Genomic DNA, 14,409 nt, shown 5'->3' with positions numbered 1-14,409 from the left:
TGCTACTTTGGTTAAAAGAAATGTCTTTGCTTACTTGGAAAAAGATGGGAAAAATATTTCTAGGAAAACAATAGAAAATATATTTCCTTCAATGACAGGAATCATATCTGTAATTCCAATCCTTTGACTGCATAAGGGACAAATCACTTTCACTAATCATTAAGTATTAAAGAATATGGTATTTTCCATTGTGGTCATTCCCTAAGTCCTTGTTGGATATGACACTGATTTTGGTGAAGATTCCTTGTCGAAATCCACATTAAATCCGATGACAATCCTCATGCCGAGCATGTAAATATAGTTTCTGCATACTTATTTATATGCAGTAGAAAAAAATCCAGGCCGCTGTTGAAAAAAAAAAATCTCTATATATTTTTGCAGAACACTTAAATGGCAGAAACAGTCCTGAAATTCGTGTCATGTAAATGAAGCTGTAAAAAGAACTGAACTCACAAGGAATATTTCAATGGTTTCAGGTGGCTGGCAGGCAAAAACCCGGCAGCGACTACAGATTTGTGGCGATGAGGATGGTCACCTTATATGATTAGGAGCTACTGGTCTGCTGAGCATTGTCACTGTGTCACCAATACTCTCTGCCCCTTCTTCTGGGTAAGAATGATGTCAATGATGTATCTAGCTATCGCCCTATATCACTGCTCCCCTATGCCTCCAAGCTGCTGGAACAACACGTCTACCTTGAACTGTCCTCCCATCTCTCTTCTTGCTCCTTCTTCGATCCTGTTCATTTAGACACTGTTCACATGTTCAGGTTTTAAATACATTAGATAGGGACTGCTTCAATAGGGGTTACCTTGACGCGGTGGAGCAGCTTGGTATACATCTTTTTGCAAAAAAAACGTATCGACTAAATACCCTGTATTTGTTATCTTTTTATCAGCACTTGCTGACTACTGGTATATGTTTTACTGCAGGATATTTCTGCACAATTGTCATTCTGTGCTCTCTGTTTGTGTTTGAGTCAGTGGGTGGTATGAACAGTGTCCTACCGACTTGTTCATATGTGTGCATGTCACATGTGTTTTTAATCCAGTTTTTTCCGTGCCTATGCATGATCTGAGAGACCCCACTGTTGTGAGTTCATTTTCCCCTTCACCATTGAGGTCTGATGAACTCCCTCTTCTGGTGAAGGAAGGTAGTGAGGCTGATTACAAAGCACCTGAGCAGAATGATGATGACTGGGTGACTGGAATTGCTGACTGGATATAAGGCAGCCGACGCCCTTCTGCCTTGCGGGTGATTTCTCTGAGGGATTCTAGGAGACCAGTCTGATTCCTGCTCCTCAAAAGCTAAGTTTTCTGCTCTGCTTTTTGTGTTTTGGTTTTGTTTTGCCTTGTTTTTCTGGATTTCTGCCTTCCCCTGCTGGGTGAGCTGAATTCCTTTTTGCTCTGTCTTCAGAAAATACCTGAGTACTGATATAGTCTTTTTGAAGCCTAGCGTCTTCAGGGCTTTTTTCCCTATCAGTCTGTTGGCTCTTGTTTTTTGAGGGTTTTGGCGGATTGCAGACAGCAGCTTTTCTATCCTGCCCTATTTAGTTAGCTTGGGCCTCATCATTTGCTCAGCCTATCTTTCTATCTGTGTGAGTGTTTTTTCATCTTGCTTCACCATCATTATATGTTGGGGGCTGCCTATTGCTTTGGGGTCTGCTCTGGGGCAGGTTAGGTTTCCCTTTCTGTCTTTAGGCTATGTAGTTCTCCGGCTGTGATCGAGGGGTCTAGGGCACCGTAGGAACCCCCCACGGCTACTGCTAGTTGTTGTTGTTAGGTTCAGGGGTCTGCAATCCGATAGCTGCCAACTTCTCTGGTTTTCTGGACTTAGCTAGTATTTCTGTTTTTGCCTCCTACGGTGACTCATTCATAACACCCCACACCTCTCGTGTGACATGCACATAAAGGGCTGGCTTACACCACGTGCCCATAGGAAGCGCCTGTCTTCATCCTTTTCATTTAGACACTGTTCACATGTTCAGGTTTTAAATACATTAGATAGGGACTGCTTCAATAGGGGTTACCTTGACGCGGTGGAGCAGCTTGGTATACTTTTTTTGCAAAAAAAAGTATCGACTAAATACCCTGTATTTGTTATCATCTTTTTATCAGCACTTGCTGACTACTGGTATATGTTTTACTGCAGGATATTTCTGCACAATTGTCATTCTGTGCTCTCTGTTCATGATACTACCTGATGAAGGAGCAGAAGAACAGCATGAAATTTGGGGAGTGAGGAATCTCTGCTAATTTAGGTAAAACCAGAACTTGTCATGTTTCTGTCCCACAAGAGGCTGACAGAAGTAGGAAACAAGTGTGGAATAACACTAACAAACTTAATCTGTTTGTGCTCTTGAGAAGCCAAAGACTACAGAGAATACGGAGCTTAGAATAAGGCACACTACACATTAGTAGGTGTAGATCTCTACATCAGTTATGGTGGTCATATGATAATATTACACACATTGAACATATAAATGGCCACCGGCAATTACCGTACCTGGTAGAGAGGCCCCTCATTCCAGATCTCTATGGCTTCGACCGTCATATATCATTATCTAAACCTTTCACAATTGGAATTATCCATCACAACGAAGACAACAATTGAAGCTGGGTGCCATGTGAGGTGGTTACTCAGCATGCCACGGGGCAAAGTCATTTTAGCAAAATGCAAACACCTGCCAGACTAGTGTCACAGGAATAATGTCTGGCAACACTGATAAGCTGCAGTTCATTGTTACCTAGGATTAAACGTTTACATCCCTGCGGCCAGTGGACAGGCATATCATATTTATGGCGAGCTACAAGATTAGTACTACTGCTGTGCAACAAGACAACATCCAATCATACAGCTAGCGGAAGCAAAACAATAAGGTATGAAGTGAGATTAATGGATGTATGAAGCTCCGACATATAGCAGGTCACACATTATTACCTGTCAGACAGATAGATTCTGCTTTTATTAAAACTGCTGGGTACTGTAGTCAGAGACATTTAAGAAAGTCATGGGATAATGGGTTCTCTTTTACTGTGTGAAGGAGCTGTTAAAAACAATAAAGGCTATGTGCAACTTTGTAAAAAAAAAAACTTGTGGCTAGAGATGAGCGACTTTGCCTTTTTTCAGGTCGAGTCGGGTTTCACAAAACCCGATTTTCGCAAAAGTCGGGTCGAACAAAATCAGCCGATTATAGAGAAAAGTCGAAGTCCGACTGAAACACGAAACCCAATGTAAGTCAATGGGGAAGAAAAGTCGGCAGTGAGTGGAGAACAGGAAACACACCTAGAGTGCCCATTTTAATGCCAAAAACATCAATTCTTATTCCTTAAGCTTGTCAACCTTAATTTACTTTATAATAATAGTTAGGCATTGAAAACTGGGGGTTATTTGGCTAAAGTTGTGGGGGGGGGGGGGGGGGTAGCGCTGGCTCCAGGTTTTCGTGGGCCCAGGGCCAAAGAGTGCCACTGGGCTCCTTTAACACATGACACAATTCATGATCCTTTGATACGGCAGAGAAATAGTGGTATAGTACAATGAAAAATACTTCACTTCTTACATCACAGGACTGATATCCATTTTAAATTCTCCAATAGCTCCAAAAACAGACAGTACATTCCTCCATACAGTATTATGGCCACTGCATAGTGCGCCATACAGAGTAATGAGGCCCATATATTTCTCCATACAGAATCATTGGTCCCATATATTGTTCGATACAGTATATGATGAGCTCCACATAATGCTACAGTATATGTTGTTCACCATGGTTGAAGCTCCAGTGTCTTATGGGCCCAAATAATGCTCCATATATAATGGGCCATGTAAATGCTGCTCCAGTGACTGATGTCCACCTTTGGAATGCTCCAGTATATGGTGGGCCCCAGATATCATTCTCCAGAGTATTGTGCTCCCCAAAAATTGCTCCCAACCTTTAAAACAATTAAATAAGTCTCCTCGCTAGGGAATCATTGTACTCTGGACTCCTCGTCGTCCCCATCTTCCATCTCTCTGCACTTGGACTGTTTAGGCAGAGGGCATACAGACGTGATGTCATCGCGCTCTTTGACCAGAATATTCACTGTCAGGAAAAGTGTTTGGTTTCCGGGGGCAGTATGGTTGCAAAGCTGAACCTTAACGGAATGTCCAGAAGGGCACCACCAGAAGTGGAGCCTGCGGCTTAATTGGACTCAACACGGGCAACCTCAACCATGCCATCCACAAAAAAGCTGCACAGATTGCAAGCTTAATTCCGTTAACGAATGAGACTCAGGCATGCCCCCTCGGTCCGCGTCCAGCTTACTAGAGGGACACGCGAGGCTCTGGCACGCGAGATGGGCCAATAACAGGTCTGTCATGCCCTTACATGTCTGGGGCTGCACGCATGCTACAATGAAAGGACCAGCGTGTATCGCTTACAGGTGCGGATAACACGCTGAACCCCGTTAGTGATGGGGATCTGGGATTACAATTCTTCCCCGCGAACAAGCATTTCCCAGTAAGTGCAGGTCAACCGTAATTCCGGAATTAGGCCTAAACGGCATTCCAGAAAGAATGTGAAAAAATTAAGTGTCCAAACCACAGGTGCTGTAGCTTGCTTAACAGCTGGGCTCCTCACATGTGGTAAGTGAGGTTTGGTAGTCCGTCCACGCTTGCAAGTGCATGGTGGTTAAATGTCTAAGCATGCAACTGGTATTCAAATTTCTCAGATTTTTCCCTCGGCTAAAGGTCTTTGCGCACTTCTTACAGATAACCTTTGCCTGATCATTAGGATTTTGTTCAAAAAAGTGCCACACTGCACTCTTCCTACTATGGAAGACATTTCGAGGCCTTGCACGCTGTGCTAATTTGACCGTCTGGCCTAGCTGTCCTGCAACTCTTTTGGTTTTTGTAACCCGTTTTTGGACTGCTCCGGGCCTGCCAGATAACAGCTGTTGCGATGTCGAACGCCTGCTGTGGATGCTCCTCCTCCTCTTCTGAGCTATTGGCAGCGGCACCCTCTTCCCCCCCCAATGGATGCCAATCTGGATCAACAACTGGGTCATCCATCACCTCCTCTTCAATGTCATGTGCACCTTCCTCTGTGTCACCATGTAAGGTGGTATAGTATGCGGGAAGGGGCACCTGAGTTTTATCAGGGTCAGATTCTGGCTCAGTACACTGCGAGGACAATGTAGTGCTCTGAGTGAACGTACCAGCAGATAAATCTAGCAGTGGCTGTGCATCAGTGCACTCCATGTCAGATTCTTCTTGGACTGGGTAATTCACGATTTGACTTGATAACCCAGGCATGGTATGTGAAAAGAGCTCCATGGAGTAATCTGTAGTGTGGCCTGCCGCATCCTTTACTTTTGGTAGGGGTGAAGGACACAAGGAAAAGTGTGGTTCCTGACCATGAGCCTCCAATGACGACTCAGTGCTTTTATTTTTTGAAAGTTCAGAAGAGGAGGCGATAGAGCTGGAGGCTGTGTCAGCAATGTAAGCCAAAACTTGTTCCTGAAGCTCTGTTTTTAAAAGCGGTTTACCTACTCCCAGAAAAGGGAGCCTTGTGGTGCCTTGTGCAGCCAGACGATGATGCAGGCTCAACACCTCCTGCATTAGGTGCTATTGTGCTTTTGCCACTACCAGCAGATCCATCACCACCACCACCACCAACACCAACATTACCAGCTGGCAACCCCCGCCCACCTCCACGGCCTCTTCCAACACACTTCCTCATTTTTGGGAAAATGTACCCAAAATACCACCAGCAATATGGTACTGTAAAACAAGGTACAAGGTGTATATAGTATTGGGGAGAATTTGAATCTCCCTACAGACTTGAGGACACTGAACTATTATCTCAGGCCCAGTGTAGATTACACCTCATTATAACAGGCTGAAATTGGATGGTGTATAAAATGTCTATATAAGACTGGGGAGAATTTGAATCTCCCTACAAACATGAGGACACTGAACTAATATCTCAGGCCCAGTGTAGATTACACCTCAATATAACAGGCTGAAATTGGATGGTGTATAAAATGTCTATATAGGACTGGGGAGAATTTGAATCTCCCTACAGACTTGAGGACACTGAACTAATATCTCAGGCCCAGTGTAGATTACACCTCAATATAACAGGCTGAAATTGGATGGTGTATAAAATGTCTCTCAGGGAACCTTATATGGCAGCCTAATAACCAACAGAGCTGATGCACCAAAATATAGCCTTCCCTTGCACTGCACACTAACTGGTGTGTTGTACAGGCAAAATCGCTAGCAGCAGAAGCAGTTTTTTGTATCTTCTTCCCTGCCTAACGCTCTACCTACAGAATCAGCAGCAGCAGCTCTCCCTATTCTGAGATCAGCAGAAGTAAGATGGCGGTCGGTTTTTATAGCCCCTGTGACGCCACACAAAGCAAGCCAATCACTTGCATGCCCTTCTCAAAGATGGTGGTGACCGCTGTCTATGTCATCGCGATGCCCATAGTGTGCGTCCTCCATCATTGGCTGAAAAAGGGCGCTGAAGCATCATTTCAAACATGACTTTGGCGCCATGGTCGCCGACCTCGTGGCCGACCTCACGCTATGGTCGGGTTTCGTTTCATGAAACCCGACTTTTGCGAAAGTTGGCGACATTTGAAATTGACCGACCCGTTTCACTCAACTCTACTTGTGGCACATTGGGTCACTTTTTTGCATTTTGTTTTCATACATATATTCTGCAGCTTGCAGTTGTTAATTTACACTGCACGCTGCTCTACTCCTTCATCCAGGCTCCCCACAGATCAGAACCATACGCATGCTCAAAGTTGTGCATAAAAATGAAGGAAGGAGCCTGTCCGTGAGCTAAACTGATGGATTTCTGCAGCAAGTGGACATAGAAGAAAGAAGTATAAAATAAAACACATGCAAGCTACAGATAATAAATGGTCAGAAAAAAAAAATGTATAAAAAAGAAAAGTAATACAATGTAGAACAACAAAAAATACAAAGGTGTATATCGCCTTTAGCTAGGTTTGTAAAAGCAGAATATGCTACAATAAGACTAGCCATTTTTTAAAGATCCAAGATCAGTGTGTAAATATGAAAAATTTTGAAATCGATGAAATCTTATGTGGCAAGTAGTGATGAGTGAGTATACTCGTTGCTCGGGTTTTCCCAAGCATGGGTGTCCTCTGAGTATTTTGGCGTGCTCGGAGATTTCATTTCTGTTGACGCAGCTGCTTGATTTGCAGCTGCTGGACAGGCTGAATACATGTGGGGAATTCCCACATGTATTCAGGCTGTCTACGGCTATGTGCCCACGTTGCGTGATAAAACGCAGACTAAAAACCGGACTCCTTCCCAGAAATCGCGCGTTTTTTTCCGCGCGATTTCACCGCGATTTTACCGCGATTCTGTTTGCTATTTTGCCGTGATTTTCTCAAGCGCTTTCCAAGCGATTTAAAGCATCGCTTGGAAAGTGATTGACAGGTTGGTCACACTCGTCAAACATAGTGTTTGACGAGTGTGAGCAGCTTTTTACTATTGAGGCCGCCTATGCGGCATCAATAGTAAAAGATAAAATGTTAAAAATGATAAAAAAAATTAAAATTCGGGGTATATTTACCTTCCGACGTCCCGCGCTGCCATCCCGGGCCACAGCATTCCCAGTAATGCCTTGCGAGACCTGTGATGACGTTGGTCTCGCGTTACTATAGCGATCTCGCGAGACCACGTCATCACAGGACCTTGCCGCAAGGCATTACTAGGAACGCTTAGGCCGGGAATGCAGCGCGGGACGTCGGAAGGTAAATATACCCCGATTTTTTTTTTTTTTTTTTTTTTTTTATTCTTTTTTTTACAGGGGTATGGTACCCAGGGCCTGGAGGACAGTCTCCTCTCCTCCACACCGTGGGTACCAACCGCACATGAGACGCTTAACTTCCCGCATGGTGGGCATAGCCACATGCGGGAAGTAAGCGATTCTCATGCATTCCTATGGGTGCGGAATCGCGGCAATTCTTTGCGATTCCGCACAAAAGAATGAGCATGCTGCGATTTTTTTTTTCCGCGATGCGATTCCGCCGCGGAAAAAAGCGCAGCATTAGAACAGCATGTGCGGAATTCCATAGGAATGCATGGGGGGCGTTCTGTACACGACTTTTAAATGTTTTCGCACCGAAAATCTCGGCAAAAACGCTTAAAAATCGCATCGTGGGCACACAGCCTACAAGTCGCAAATCATGCAGCTGAGGCGACGAAAACTAAATCTCCGAGCACGCCAAAATACTCAGGAGGACACCCGAGCATGCTCGAGAAAACCCGAGCAACGAGTATACTCACTCATCACTAGTGGCAAGCCTAAAAATGTCACCAATCTGAACATTGTTTACTGCTATGACAGTGGCTGGATTGAAAATCCAATTTTGCTTAATTAGTAACAGATAGTAATAGATATAAATTAACTTTATACGTAAATGGGAAGCCAAGATATCAGACCAAATGTTTCCATGTAAACAAGGCAGCCTAAAGGGCCTGTCACACTAAGAGATATCGCTAGCAATATCGCTATAACTTGTGACGTTATAGCGATATTGCTAGCGATATCTCTGTGTCTGATACTTACCTACGACCGGCTCCCCCGCTGGTTATCGCTGATCGCGCGAGAACGTTCAGGACTGTTTCTCGTCGTCAGCTTCCTGTGGCGCTTCCTGCTGTGAGGACGAGCGACGCGTGGAGCCGGGCGGGAGGATGCAGGATCTCCTGGTGTGACAGGTAAGTAGCGATCCCCGTCCCCAGCGATGTCGCTAGTGAGATCTGCCTATGTGGCAGCTCACTAGCGACCACTTAGCGATGTACCAGCGATCCTGACCGCGTCATATCGCTGGTCGGGATCGCTGGTACATCGCTAAGTGTGACAGTACCTTTACACGCCTATACTTGATATTAATCTGAAAGTACAAGCTAAGTGTAGAGCGCAGTGATTTGAGTGCAGGTTCCTACAATCTTTGTCAGGATTCATTACTTTACCTGCGAATGCAGTAAATAGCGCAATCTAATACGCAGCCGGAGGCAGAAGTAATCACGCTGACTAAGTGGTACAATACAGTGCAGGTCAGTCATTAGCGGCGTTTGCTAATTTCAAAGATTGAGTAAGAAGGAAAGTGATTGAGAAGTGCTGTTTGGTTACAGAATAAGCTGTGTTATTCCCATTTTTGTGCCTGAACTCGATTTGATGATGCCAGGATCAAGGCAGGATCACTTATGCAACCCGTTGATTTTGAGTAGTGTCTCGGCAGGAAACGCCTGAGCACTACTTCAGTCCTCTCAGTGAAAGGTGTTTGTTACTTCACAAGATTTCTGAGACAGAATACAGGATTCAGAAAAGTTATTTTATTTGATATTCCTGATGGCGCCTTAGCGGCGGTAGAATGAAGGAATTATAGTAAACCAATTCTTAATTTCTTCACAAGAAGGCACAAATGCTTGATGGTTTCATTCTCAAAAAGCTGCACAATAAGCTTTAGGGTATGTGCACACGTTGCAGATTTGCTGCGGATCCGCAGTGGATTTTCCATGCGCATTCGCTGCAGATCTGCAAGTGATTTACAGTACAATGTAAAACAATGGAGAAAAAAAATGCTGTGCACATGCTGCGGAAAATTCTGCACGGAATCCGCAGCGGTTTATTTTAAGCAGCATGTCAATTCTTTTTGCGGATCCACATACGTTCTTACACTCAATCCATTATAGAAATCCACAGGGATAAAAATGCATGCCAATCCTCAAAGAATCCGCAGTAAATCCGCACAAAATCCGCAAAAACTGCGCAGATTTTGCCAAGAGATGCAGATTCCGTGCAGAAAATTCTGCAGGCAAATCTGCAAAGTGTTCCACAAACCCTTCTAGTTGCAGCGCACACTTAATAGCACTAAACACATGAACACTGCAGAACTTAAAGGGGTTCTCCGAGACTGAGATAAAGTGACGTTCCTGATATAATTCAAACCGCAGTCCATCCTAGTCATGTGTCTGTACGGGCTGCAGACTGAAGACAAACAAACAGCTCCCAGACCTGTATCTCAACCGACAAGAGCTATATCACACATACCCCGTCGGTGGCTTTGGGAAGGACTGTGATATGTGAAGAAATATGTTTTGACCCACATAGTGCTCGGGGGGGAAATCTCCAGCTTCATCCTCCTCCGTTAGGCCTCTTTCACACATCCGGTTTTTGTAATCCGGCACGATGCGGCGAAATTTTTAATAACCGGATCCAGCACCGGATCCGGTTTTGTCCCATAAGCTTTCATGGGCGCCGCATCGTGCCGGATGGTTATGCGTTGTGTCCGGTTGTTGCCGGACACGGCATAAATCAGCCGTCCGGCATCTGCAAAAAACGTTCCCTGCAACGTTTTTGTCAGCGCCGGACCGGCTTTTTCCACAGCGCATGCCCGGACTCTGTGAATGTTAACCCCACAAGTGCCCGGCGAGAGAGAGCGAGATCTCTCTCTGTCACCCGGACACTTGTGAGAGATCTCTCTCGCCGGGCACTTGTGGGGTTAACACTCACAGTGTCTGGGTGAGAGAGAGAGATCTCTCTGTGGGGTTAACCCCACAAGTGCCCGGCAAGAGAGAGAGATTCTCTTGCCTGGACACTAAGTGTTAACCCCCATGTCTCTCTCTCTCCACCCCTCTCCCCTCTCCACCCCTCTCCTCTCCTCCCCCCTCCCCTCTCCTCTCCTCCCCCCTCCCCTCTCCTCTCCTCCCCCCTCCCCTCTCCTCTCCTCCCCCCTCTCCTCTCCTCCCCCCTCCCCCCTCCCCTCTCCTCTCCTCTCCTCCCCCCTCCCCTCTCCTCTCCTCTCCTCCCCCCTCTCCTCTCCCCTCTCCTATCCTCTCCTCCCCTCACCTCCCTTTCAGCAGCTGTCTCATCGGCTGCCTCTGTCCGCCTCCTCCTGCGGCTCCTTTAATAATGTCCGAGCCGTATCGTCTCGCCGCACACACATCCGGTGTCACGGCTGCAGGCCGGATCCGGCGGCCCTGCTTTTCGCCGCACCCCACACACCGGATGTGTGAAAGTAGCCTTAGTCTGACAGCAATGTAGCAGTGCACAGAAACTGACTACGCCCAATAAAGCTGGAAATAACCATAGAGGAAGAGATATATTTCTTCACATATGACAGCCATGCTCCTGGCCTCTGGCTGAGCTTTGTGTGATACAGCTTTTGTCAATTGAGATGCAGGTCTTGGGAGCTGTATGTCTTCAGTCTGTAGCCCGTACTGACGCGTGACTAAGACGGGCTGCAGTTTGAATTATATTAGCTGTCCTTTATCAAGGTCGGGTGACTGTGTAATACTTCATTAATCAACTGGGAGTCAGGTTAAAAGCTGGCAGCCCCTTTTGGAGCAATCTTCCTTGAGACACACGGAGAAAAGGTCACACCTTGCTATAGCCTGCCTTGTCTAGGCTTTTTTGTTGCCTTGAACAAATCATTTTATATAGATGCATACTGAATGGCTTACAACCACCCTCAGTTGTTAACATGCAGATGTGCAAGTCTCCCAGCTATGTAACAGGATTACGGTCCCACACAGTCACAGTCCAAGTCTCTGTTAGCAAAGTGCAACCGCCCTTTCATAGCAACATTACCTTGCTAATATAATACAGAAGCACAATTTTAACTGTACGTCAAACAGTTCTATTTTTAAAATTATGTTTGTTTTTTTATGAAGTTGAAAGATCTTTACAAGCAGTTTATAACCTATCTTAATCTGGCAAAACCGTACAATGAAAATGACCCACATGGAAAATAAAATACTTGTGCACAATTTAAAAATGCATACAATAATATGCATAATATGGCATAAAATATACCTACCACAGAATTTCCCCTTTGCTTCTCTTTCAAAGGACCTAAAATATTTGTTGGGCTGCAAAGAAGACAGAAGACCTATATGCTCCGCAACACAATTTCCTCTCTATGCGTATGAAACACATAGGGCCCAACTAATCATTACATTTTGTAGGTTTTTTGCTGTTGAGTTATGGTAATTTTCAGACTTTTTTCATTGTGGTTTTCCCAGATGTTTAAGAAAAAAAAGTCATCAAATACCACAACACAAAAAAGAAAAGTGATTAAAATATAAACGGAATAATCAAATATAAACTAATAAAATATAAACGGAATAATAATACTCAGTTGAGACACATCTTGCATTAACCTCGCAATCCTTGTAAGTAATTCTCTACATGTTATTCCTGAGCTGTCTATCCACAGTGCCCAGAATTTCTCTAATTTTGTAATTGCACCCATTTTATATACACTCCTTTCTCTACAGTTCATTTGTAGCCTTTCCATCCATCCAATGTTCTGCTGATTACTTCCTTGCCATATAGAGCTTTTTGTTTCTGCATGCTTTATTGATTCATTAGTCTCCATATACCCTCTGAGGGATCTCACAGGGAAGGTGGCTTCAACTTCACTCACCTCGGAGGAGGGGAGAGAAGGGCCCGCAGGGATCGGCTCTCAGGCGCCACCACTTGCCTATGGTCAGTCAGGGAACTGCACCGAGAGCAAATAGTCGCCGGAAAGGCTTTCCTTATAGGTACGAGTTAGTGAGGCGCTCCCAGTAAGGGGGTATATATATCACCAGTCCAGGCTGGGGATATATAGATAAACCTCCCGGCCGTCACTGGCAGAGTTCTTCACTAAAACAATACATACCACTATGCACTCTGGGTGTGGTAGAAATTGAAACAGGCGGGATATAGAGAACAATGAAAAATAATAATATATAAAAAATGTGTAAAAAATGTTTTTAAAACAAAAAATAATGCAAACTCAATATTACTATTAAATTACCTTTATTAAAAAATGGCACAACAAATAGTGCAAATTTAATAATAGATTAAAAGGCACACAGAATTGTATACATGGTATCATATGGTAAATAATTAGCTATATATTAAAATTTTCCCAATAACCATGATAAACTGGCTCCATTAATAACAGGTAAATATATTGCCATACAATAAACAAACCACAGTAAAAAAAATTGTGCAATTGTGCAAAACAATAAAATAAGATAATCACTGTGAGCAGCTTTTGCATTAAAAAATGTGATGGTGAATGAACAGTGAATAAACAACAGTGATTAAATGGAACACCACACAATTAGAAGGACAATTTACCTGATGAGCCAGAAATTAAATAAAGTGCCGATATAACGCGCCCCGACGCGCGTTTCGGAGTTGCTCTCCGTCAGGGGATGAAGGAGAGCAACTCGGGGCGCGTTATATCGGCACTTTATTTTATTGGTCTGCCATCCACTAGCTCCGGAGGGGTTTTTTGGTATTTTAATTGTGTATTCAACTGTATTTTGAAATAGAGATACTTGATTGTATCCCCCCACGGGTTAACTAATAAAACAATACAGTATTCTGCCACCAGTTTCTCGTTTGAAATAAGCTCGTCCGACAGCAGGCTTATATCGGGTCAGAAACCAACCCGGGTAGCGTATAATTTAACCAACCGAGCGTGTGGACGTGGGGATTCGTGGATCGAGATAAAAGAGCAGCTCAAGATTAATTTTATATTTAATCGCCTAAAAGGTGTACTAGAAATATACAACACTAGAAATATACAAGCATATATGTACAGAATAATTTACAGGTATACAGTCAGGAGTGTAGTACAAAGGATTGATTATAGATAGGTTGCAATTACTGTTATGTAGCATGTGACCACAGGGAGGCGCTGATGGATCACAGGTAAAAATCTTAGTTACAGGCTTTCCGGGCTGCGTCAGCAAATGTATCCTACGGCCATCAGAAAAAAAACTGTGCTCAAAATGAGCAGCTGTCTCTTATCTCCTAGGCTGTCCCCTTCCACTCTTTGTGCCCACCCCTGGGCTTGTGCAGCCTCTCTCCTCCCATATCTGAAAGTATGATTTTCTGTCCAGAACTGTGGAGGTTCATAACTTTCCGCCCAAAGCCCTGAATGAAATGGCAGCAATGCCACTGGATTCAGCTGGATTTTATCTGCGCATAGAGACCACATTTGCCTACCGTATGTAAATCCTGTTAGCTATGCTTTATAACTCCACAATCCAGAGTGCTACAGGTGGCTAAATAATATGGGTGCGTGGGGAAAGGAATGCCTATTCGGATTAGGTGCTCGGTTAAAGGTATTTACAAGATTCAATCCCTCAGAGTCTGCTGCGACTTGTACAACCCATGTGCTTCTCTCCGTTTGCTTATAGCTGCGGGAGAGGTCAAATCCTGGTGTTAATTAGTGGTCACCAAGCTTCAAAGGGTTTGTTTCTAGCTTTTTAATTAAAGATAAACACTGCATGGCTTTTTATGTCCTTGGGGGATGCCAAGGGAGGGGGCACAGTTCAGGAGTGGAAGGAGATGTCCTGAACTTAAAATACAAAATGTAT

At 44.3% G+C, this 14,409-nt stretch overlaps 1 protein-coding gene and 1 long non-coding RNA gene across 4 annotated transcripts in view; one reads left to right on the top strand and one right to left on the bottom strand.

The window, feature by feature from the left end:
* SLC8A1 (solute carrier family 8 member A1) overlaps nucleotides 1-14,409 on the bottom strand; it is a 509,050-nt gene that overhangs the window by 253,840 nt on the left and 240,801 nt on the right. The window lies entirely within an intron of this gene.
* The window catches only part of LOC141063461 (uncharacterized), a 58,468-nt gene that overhangs the window by 1,151 nt on the left and 42,908 nt on the right, over nucleotides 1-14,409 (top strand). The window lies entirely within an intron of this gene.

Source organism: Dendrobates tinctorius, unplaced genomic scaffold, assembly GCF_039654945.1.
Source record: "Dendrobates tinctorius isolate UK_male_01 unplaced genomic scaffold, ASM3965494v1 ptg000250l, whole genome shotgun sequence".
In the NCBI taxonomy this organism is placed as follows: Eukaryota; Metazoa; Chordata; class Amphibia; order Anura; family Dendrobatidae; genus Dendrobates; species Dendrobates tinctorius.
Note: the sequence above shows the minus strand (reverse complement) of the source record. Positions and strands in the feature narration are given on the sequence as shown.